Raw genomic sequence first — 9,185 nt, forward strand, 5'->3', positions numbered from 1 at the left:
ATTGCACATTATAGAAAAACTGGTAAAAATAGTTACAACAAGGGTCTCAGAAGAATCTAGAGTGGTAAAGTTATTTATAATTAAATAACAGTTGTATATTGAGATGTGGTGGAAATGACATTTGTTCAACGCAGGTCAGAAAAATGTACAAAATTAAAAATTTGTTACAGATCTTAAAACTAGACAAACTATTTAAACTTATGAGATGTGTTAGGTGAGATTTTAATAACTTTTTTAAATTCAAGTTCACAAGGCTAAAAGTGCACCTAGTTGATGACACAATAACTACAATATATATGGTGGTGTCTCTTTTTAAGCACATTAACTTATTGGTAACTTTACTTTAACTGTTGGTAACTTTAGGTGATGTGAGTGAAATGGACATTTTGTCATGTCTGATTATAATGTTTTATTCCTGTCTCTGTGGGTCAGAGATACCATACTGGGACACACCAGGGAACACTTCTCCTTTATAAACTACCTAGTTAGTGCCACCTTGCTGCTGGGAGACAGGTTTGAACATTTCCTGAGGATGCACTGAGCAACACCTTGAAGGCCGACCCGATGCTCAATGGAAGCAAGCTGAAGACAGAGTTTAGTCTCATCTACAGCAGGACGAGTTCAGAGCCTGTTGTGGTGCTGTGGATCTATTCCAGTTGTTTATGGAGAGAACAATGTTGAAGAAGTCTTCTCAGAGACTGTCACTTTCCTAAAGATCCTCATCACCCATGACCACAGCGGAAGCTAAGAAGTGCTTCTCAACCATGAAAATAATTCAAACTTTTCTCAGAAACACCATGAAGTTATGTTCAAGTAGTACTACCGGCTGTGTTTAGGCACCATTACAGTGTGTTGTGTTGTTTTTAGATTGGCTTTCCTTACTTTCTTTTTAAATTTGATGAAGTGGTGCTACGGTTTGTTTGACACTAACCCTAGGACCCTCCACCAAAAAAAATGTCACAAGCCGCCACTGATTATTTTCATCTCAAACTGTCGTCTGTTACAAACATATTTTTGTCCAAATGCTCCAAACAGCTGAAGTCAGTATGAATGAATGAACTTTATCTGCAGGAGAGACATGAGGGACATTTTGGAGCAGGTAGCGCCACCATGTGGACATTTATAAAACATTTCTCTTTTAACTCCTGAACTGTGACGAACAGAAGGAAATTTCTGTTTCATGGATTCATTGGTTCAAGATAGATGTCAGTTTAGGCCACGCCCATTTCTGACAAAACACATTTTCCATCATTTTGAACTTTTTTCACTTCTTTTACATATTTCATCCAGTTTTTCTCAAAGTTCTCATGAATCAAACTGAAAACACACTCACAGTTCATTCTCTGCGGTCCACCATGGTCCATCCTGGAGGAAGAGACAAAGTCACAATCAGCTTCATACACCTTCACTCATATCCACCATTAAACATGAACCAGAGTCCCTCACTTAGTCAGAGTGTCTGTCCATCTGTCCATACCTGAGAGTGTCCACCTGTCTGTCCATACCTGAGAGTGTCCACCTGTCTGTCCATACCTGAGAGTGTCCAGTCTCCAGTGTGGATCCTTCAGTCCAGCAGACAGAAGCTTCTTTCCTGAGTCTCCTGGATGATTGTAGCTCAGGTCCAGCTCTCTCAGATGGGAGGGGTTGGAGCTCAGAGCTGAGGCCAGAGAAGCACAGCCTTCCTCTGTGATCAGACATCCTGACAGACTGAACACACACAACAGTTCATCTAATGAGATAAACAGGATTTTGTCCTTCAGGCCTTTATGTTCACACTCAGCGCCCCCTGCTGTATGTTGGAGTCATGCAGATTATATTTTAGGTTAGTAGGAGAGAAAGCACATGTTCCTGCTGGAGGCTGCATTCTGATTTATGTTGGTAGAAGAAATGTTTTTAAAGTTAAATATTGTTCCACAGAATATCTAAAGAAGATTTCAGAGAAATGTACTGATGTTTTAACTTAGTTCTTATTTTTCATTCCAACAATGTTCACTGTGTGATCACAATCATTTAATTAGGCAACTTAGTGTCTTCCATCATATTGTAATTTAATTTCATTCAGTGTTTAAACATTTAATTTGTATTTTACACGAAAACAGTTCAATGTAAAGAAAATCTGAAACATTTCCTGAGCAGCAGATCTGCTTTTTATGTTCACCTGCATGTAGAGAACATGACAGTAATTCGGTGTTGTATATTTAATGTTATTCTTTCCATTATAATAGACTTTCATGAATTAATGCACATTGAGTCTTTATTGAAGACTAACTGACAGAAACATAAATCCTGCCTCACATGTTGGTGTGGAAGGAGTTTTACTTACTGTATACTTGATGTTAAATCACTTCAGCTCAGACAGTACATTAAATCTTTTTATCATAAACTCGTCATGTAAACTAAAAACTGAGGAGAAGCCAAAAATATGACTTTATATACATAGTAATAAAACTGACCTGAGAGTTTCCAGTCCACAGTGTGGACTCTCCAGTCCAGCAGAAAGCTGCTTCACTCCTGAATCCTGCAGGTTGTTGTGACTCAGGTCCAGATCTCTCAGACTAGAGGACTGGGAGCTGAGAACTGAGGACAGAGCTGCACAGCTTCTCTCTGAGAGGTTACAGCCATTCAACCTAGAGAAGAATCAGCAGAACAAAAGAATTGCAAACATTACTTTTCTTCATTGAGCAAAGATGAAACTACATTAATCTGGATAGTTCTGTGTGCACCTACAGAGCTTTGTTGGAGGCTTTGACCACTGGCAGCAGCCTCAGAAGAGCCTCCTCTGAAGCAGAGTATTTTTTCAGGTCAAACACGTCCAGATCTTTTCCTGATGACAGTAAGATGAAGACCAGAGCTGACCACTGAGCAGGAGACAGTTTATCTGTGGAGAGACTTCCTGATCTCAGGTACTGTTGGATGTCCTCCACTAGAGAACGATCATTCAGTTCATTCAGACAGTGGAACAGATTGATGCTTCTCTCTGCAGACACATTCTCACTGATCTTCTCCTTGATGTACTCGACTGTTTTCTGATTGGTCTTTGAGCTACTTCCTGTCTGTGTCATCAGACCTCGTAGGAGAGTCTGATTGGTCTGCAGTGAAAGACCCAGGAGGAAGCGGAGGAACAAGTCCAGGTGTCCATTTGGACTCTTTAAGGCCTCGTCCACAGCACTCTGGTAGAAACGTGTTGGTTCAAGTTTGTCTTTAAAGACTTTAGACCACCGGGATGTTGTTTGTTCTTCTTCCAGCAGATTGACTCCAGACTTGATGAATGTCAGATGGACATGAAGAGCAGCCAGAAACTCCTGAAGGCTCAGATGGACGAAGCAGAACACCTTGTCCTGGTACAGCCCACTCTCCTCTTTAAAGACCTGTGTGAACACTCCTGAGTACACTGAGGCTGCTCTGATATCGATGCCACACTCTGTCAGGTCTGATTCATAGAAGATCAGGTTGCCTTTCTGCAGCTGCTCAAAAGCCAGTTTTCCCAGAGACTCAATCATCTTCCTGCTCTCTGGACTCCAGTGTGGATCTGTCTCAGCTCCTCCATCATACTTCACGTTCTTCAGTTTGGACTGAAGCACCAGGAAGTGGATGTACATCTCAGTCAGGGTCTTGGGCAGCTCTCCACTCTCTCTGCTTTTCAACACAACCTCCAGAACTGTAGCAGTGATCCAGCAGAAGACTGGGATGTGGCACATGATGTGGAGGCTTCGTGATGTCTTGATGTGGGAGATGATGGTGCTGGCCTGCTCCTCATCTCTGAATCTCTTCCTGAAGTACTCCTCCTTCTGTGGGTCAGTGAACCCTCTGACCTCTGTCACCATGCCGACACACTCAGGAGGGATCTGATTGGCTGCTGCAGGTCGTGTGGTTATCCAGAGGCGAGCAGAGGGAAGCAGTACCCCCCTGATGAGGTTTGTCAGCAGCACATCCACTGAGGTGGACTCTGTAACATCAGTCAGGATCTCAGTGTTGTGGAAGTCCAGAGGAAGTCGACACTCATCCAGACCGTCAAAGATGAACACAACCTGGAACTCTTCAAACCTGCAGATTCCTGCTTCTTTGGTTTCAGTAAAGAAGTGATGAACAAGTTCCACCAAGCTGTACTTTTTCTCTTTCAGCACATTCAGCTCTCTGAAAGTGAATGGAAATGTGAAGTGTATGTCCTGGTTGGCTTTGTCTTCAGCCCAGTCCAGAGTGAACTTCTGTGTTAAGACTGTTTTCCCAATGCCAGCCACTCCCTTTGTCATCACTGTTCTGATTGGTTCATGTCTTCCAGGTGAGGCTTTAAAGAAGTCTTCTTGTCTGATTGTTGTTTCTGGTCTGTCTGGTTTCCTGGATGCTGTTTCAATCTGTCTGATCTCATGTTCATCATTGACCTCTGCAGTCCCTCCCTCTGTGATGTACAGCGGTGTGTAGATCTGATTCAGAAGGGTTGGGTTTCCTGCTTTAGCGATCCCCTCAAACAGACACTGGAACTTCTTCTCCAGGTTAGACTTGAGTTTACGTCGACACTTTGCAGCACGAGCTCCTGAATGAACAAACAACAAATGAAATCAGTGAGTGGATCCTACAGAAAGTCTAGAAATCTGAACATGTAAGTGTGTCTGTGTAGTTTTTCCTCCTCCATCAGTTTTATTCAGCTCATCAGTGGAGGACAAACAGTCTCTGATCTGATGCAGATGTGTGCAGCATATTAACAGCAGAGTTTGAAATATAAACGTCTCCCATGTTCCCTCCATTTCCTCTCCATCATGTTAAATCTGTTAAAATCCTCTTACTGCTCTGCAGACGCTCAGCCAGCTCCTCCTGCTTCATTCTCCTCAGGAAGTGCAGTGTGATCTTCAGAAATGCCTCTCTGCTGCTCCTCCTCCTCTGCTCTTCCTTCTCACCGTCCAACACCTCCTCATCCTCACTCTGACTCTCTAAGCATTCTGGGTAATCTGGACTCAGACCCCTCTGGACTCTCTTCAGCTCGTTCTTCACAAAGGTAACGATGTTCTCCTCCAGCAGCTGGAACAGAAAGATAAAGTGAACATTTCATTTAAACTGGTAGAACACAACATGTGATTCATGTGTCAGTCTGAAGGCCTGCTGGTCTAAACAGAGCAGCATGGACACTGTTAGGACCTGAATGCTACTTTAGTATTTCATCTGTGGTTGATGGAGTTAATAGTAAAAGGTGTGTTTGTACATGTACACACCATAAATATGGAGTCCAGCTGTGTTTGATGCTGCTGTGCAGACTGATCACTGGGAACCTCTGAGCTCTGCTGCTGAACTCTGTGGAGAAAACATCACGTTTAAGGACATTTAATGACTCAAATCTGCACTCAGCTTATTAAAGATGTTCAGTCATGATGACTAAATGAACTCCTGTAAATGCTGCTCTGATTACTGGGTGTTAAATTCTTACCTTCCATCAGCAGGTTGTCCATCTTTAAAGGTAATAGGACGAGGCATAGACCGATCACTCTTCATGGACACACAGCTGGGTTCAGGAGAGTCTGCTCTCTGCTGCTGCATCCTGATATGAATAAAGAAGTGAAAAAAGCATGTAGTTAACACCAAAGAACTGCTGCCCAGCTTCACTGAGTCTCTGCTGCCCAGCTTCACTGAGTCTCTGCTGTCCAGCTTCACTGAGTCTCTGCTGTCCAGCTTCACTGTGTCTCTGCTGTCCAGCTTCACTGAGTCTCTGCTGCCTCCACAGACACCCAGCCAGCTCACAAAACATCAGCCCCCCCTGCTGAGGTCCTCCTGTCTCTTGGTCTCCTTTCTATGTGGCTTTGTTGACACCTTGGTCCCCAAAGTTTCTGTCCTGAGCAGCTCTTTCAGTCTCCAGAGTGGTCCTGTCCATCTGTCCTGCCTTCTTTCTCCTCTTTGTTTTTCTCCCTCCTGACCAGCCTGGAGGGACATTTGGGAGCTGTCCCTTGAGGGGCGACTGTCATGATTCCTGTTGAAGCTCTGTTTGTGTTGTCCTGTCTGTTTCTGTCCCTGCCTTCAGTTTCAAACCCACCTGCTCACCTGCTGCCACTGTGTAATTCCCTCATCAGCTCCTCACTACATATACTGCTCTCACTCATTTTCTTTCATTCTAGACACTAGATTGTGATGCTGTTCCTGTCTGTTCCTGTTCCTCTTGTTACCTGTTCCTGCTGGTTTCAACCTAATTTGAACTGCTTTCCCTTTATGGTCTGTTGGTTTCTGAGCATTAAAGCTGTTTCCATTCAACCTGTCTGTGGTGTTTGTGCCTGGTTCACCTGCTCCGCCCCACATAACACAGGAGGTTTATTCAGCCCAAACAACCAACCAGCCATTATTACATTCTTACCTTCCATCAGCAGGTTGCCCATCTTTAAACGTCATAGGATGACCCATAGACCAGTCACTCTTCATGGACACACAGCTGGGTTCAGGAGAGTCTGCTCTCTGCTGCTGCATCCTGATACAAACAAACAACAAATCAAAGAGTTTAAAAAGATGAATTTTGAGCAGACTGTCAGCAGCTGAAGTTTTAGAAGCTGAATGAAAATCAGTAAGAAGACAGTGGATGAGAAACGTTCTCCTGTTCATCAAAATGTCATCTGATGAAAGATGCTGTCTCATCTTAGTTGATTAGTTGACTAATCAGTGGTTGAGCTCTTTGTTAACTCACAAAGTTAGTAGTTCATTCTGAGTTATTGTGACTTATTATTCAGTAGTTGAGTGTCAGATGTGACAGTGAGTGTGAATAATGATGGTGGAGTGATGTGAGTGGAGAACAGTGATGGACAGTTAGAGATCCTCATCTCACCTCTGAGCTTTGGTCTGGCTGTCATGTTCCCCACACAGAGAGCTTTTAGAGGGAGGGACTCCCTCCTCTCTGTCCTCACACTGATCCATAGCAGAGAAACACCTTCACACAAACACAACAACATGCTCATTCACTACAACCAGCAGGGTGCTGTGATGAAAATGACCCAAAAGATGAGTCTAATCTTTATATTATATGGAGTACATAGAGGAGACTGGGGTAAGATGAGCCATTATTCATATTTAGGATCACTACGTCAAGGCAATCATAGTTGCATATATTTCAGGATGTTGTGCATCCCTTCAATCAGAATGAGTATAAACATAACTGTTTCGGTAATATAGCATGTCCAAAAAAAGTGGTTAAAAATTATTATTAATATTACTGCTAATCAGCTGTTTTGTAAAAAAACATGTAAACATGAGAATGCCTTAAAGTGCGCTTGGGAAGAGAACATTAACAGCTGTGGTCAGTTATGGACTAGTAACACATTTGAACAATCTGAACTGAAACTCTCATCCTCTCATCATCCTTAAATGCTTTACTAGATTTGTGGTATTTGCCACAGTATCTAAGTTTTGTCACATATATCACATTTTGATTCGGTGCTATTGTAACTTATTGTTTTATACTGAGTATTTCTGGGCAGACAGCTTAGAGTCATTTTATGTTTCTTCCGGTTTAGTATTTACAATGTATATGTGGGGGGTTTTACTTTGGAGGGGTGGAGCGGAAGTGTATGTTGTGTGCTGCAAGGGACGAAAAAAGGAGAAGTGAAGAAGAGTAAAGGAGCACACGTCCTGTTCAACAGCTCCGTGTTTTATAGTCTAAAGACAAATAACTCCACACAACGTTTCAGACGGAGTATTAGGGCCACGTGACCAAAAAACATTTAAACATTAAAATGAAATGTGGAGAATAAAGTTGAAATATCCTGCAGACTTTAATCTGAGCGTGTCAGTGAAACCGGCTCCTAGAAAACTTAAACCAAGAAACCTAAAGATGATCAAATCCCACAATCCCACAGTTTGACATGTTTATAAAATATATATCATGTTTCCAGATCTAAATCTAAATGAGTTTAACTTTACTTAAGTATTATTCCTAATACTGCGTCGCACCAAGCAGCTTTAAATAATGACAAGAAAAGTAGTAAATATGAACTAGTTCAACATGTTGAATTATGAACTATGAACTGAACTAGTTCATTTTAAAATGTGTGAACTGAACTTTGAACTAGTTCATGTAGGAAGTGAACTTTCCATCACTGTCCGTCGCACATTTCTGCAACCAGCAGCTGAGTTTGTTCCTGTGTGTCTAACTACAGCCGGTCTCTGAACATTATATTAGATTTAATAATCTGATGAAATGATTATTTAAAGATGAACTATTAGGATGGAAACATGTATATTTAGGTATCGATCCGCCATCACTAATAACTAGCAGCCAAACCAGCGGCCTGCTTAATGTCGTGATGACTGATCATTATATCTGCAATCAGTTCTCTGGAAAGCTTCATTACAGTGTGCATATACGGAGAGATGTCTCTGCTTTCTACAGGGTTAAATACATTTCTCACTTTACATCATATTCATCATATTGTTATTAATACACTGCCTACCTCTTCCTCGCGCTGCTTCTCTTCCGTGTTTGCAGACAGGTGAAAGAGAGAGAGAGACGTGACGCTCCTCTGCTTCTGAAGACGGAAACTCAAGTTAAACAAGATCAATACAACAAGTAACAGCGAAACATATTTATACCAATAAATCACACAACTATACATACTATCATTTTAAAAATACACGTAACTTATTGAAATCAAACATAAGTACCAAAGACAAATCACCAGTGTTTGTCTCAGCTCTTCCTCTTTTGTCTTCCTCTTCCTGGGTTTGCAGGATCTGCGTGTTTTAGTGTAAATAAATATGAAATGATGGTCTGCTTGCCTCTGATTTACTGTAACACCATAACACACTATTAGAAGAACAAGCTGTATATGTGAAATAACTCAAAGACACATTAGCTTTTATTTAAGCTGCATTTTGACACTTTCTCGTTTATTCTGTATATTTGTGCTCATTTAGTTTTTACTCACAATTAATGCTCAAGGAGATACTGAGACTTACTTTACTTTTCTTTTCTTTTAACACTGCCAAAGAATGAGATCAACTAATAACCTAAATAAAATAAAAAGTGACAGATGTAATAATGTACATTGTTAGCATTGTAAGGTTATAGTTTTATCTTGTGTTTTAAATGTAGTTTAGTCAGCTGCAGCACTGTGAGAAGAGTTCTTTGTGTTTCTAATGTTAATCTAACAGCAGCTGTAGTGTTGTTGTAGTTACTGCAGGGCTCCAGCAGGGGGAGCGGTGGTGTAGTTACTGCAGGGCTC

The sequence above is a fragment of the Scomber scombrus genome, chromosome 5 (genome assembly GCF_963691925.1).
Source record: "Scomber scombrus chromosome 5, fScoSco1.1, whole genome shotgun sequence".
NCBI lineage: Eukaryota > Metazoa > Chordata > Actinopteri > Scombriformes > Scombridae > Scomber > Scomber scombrus.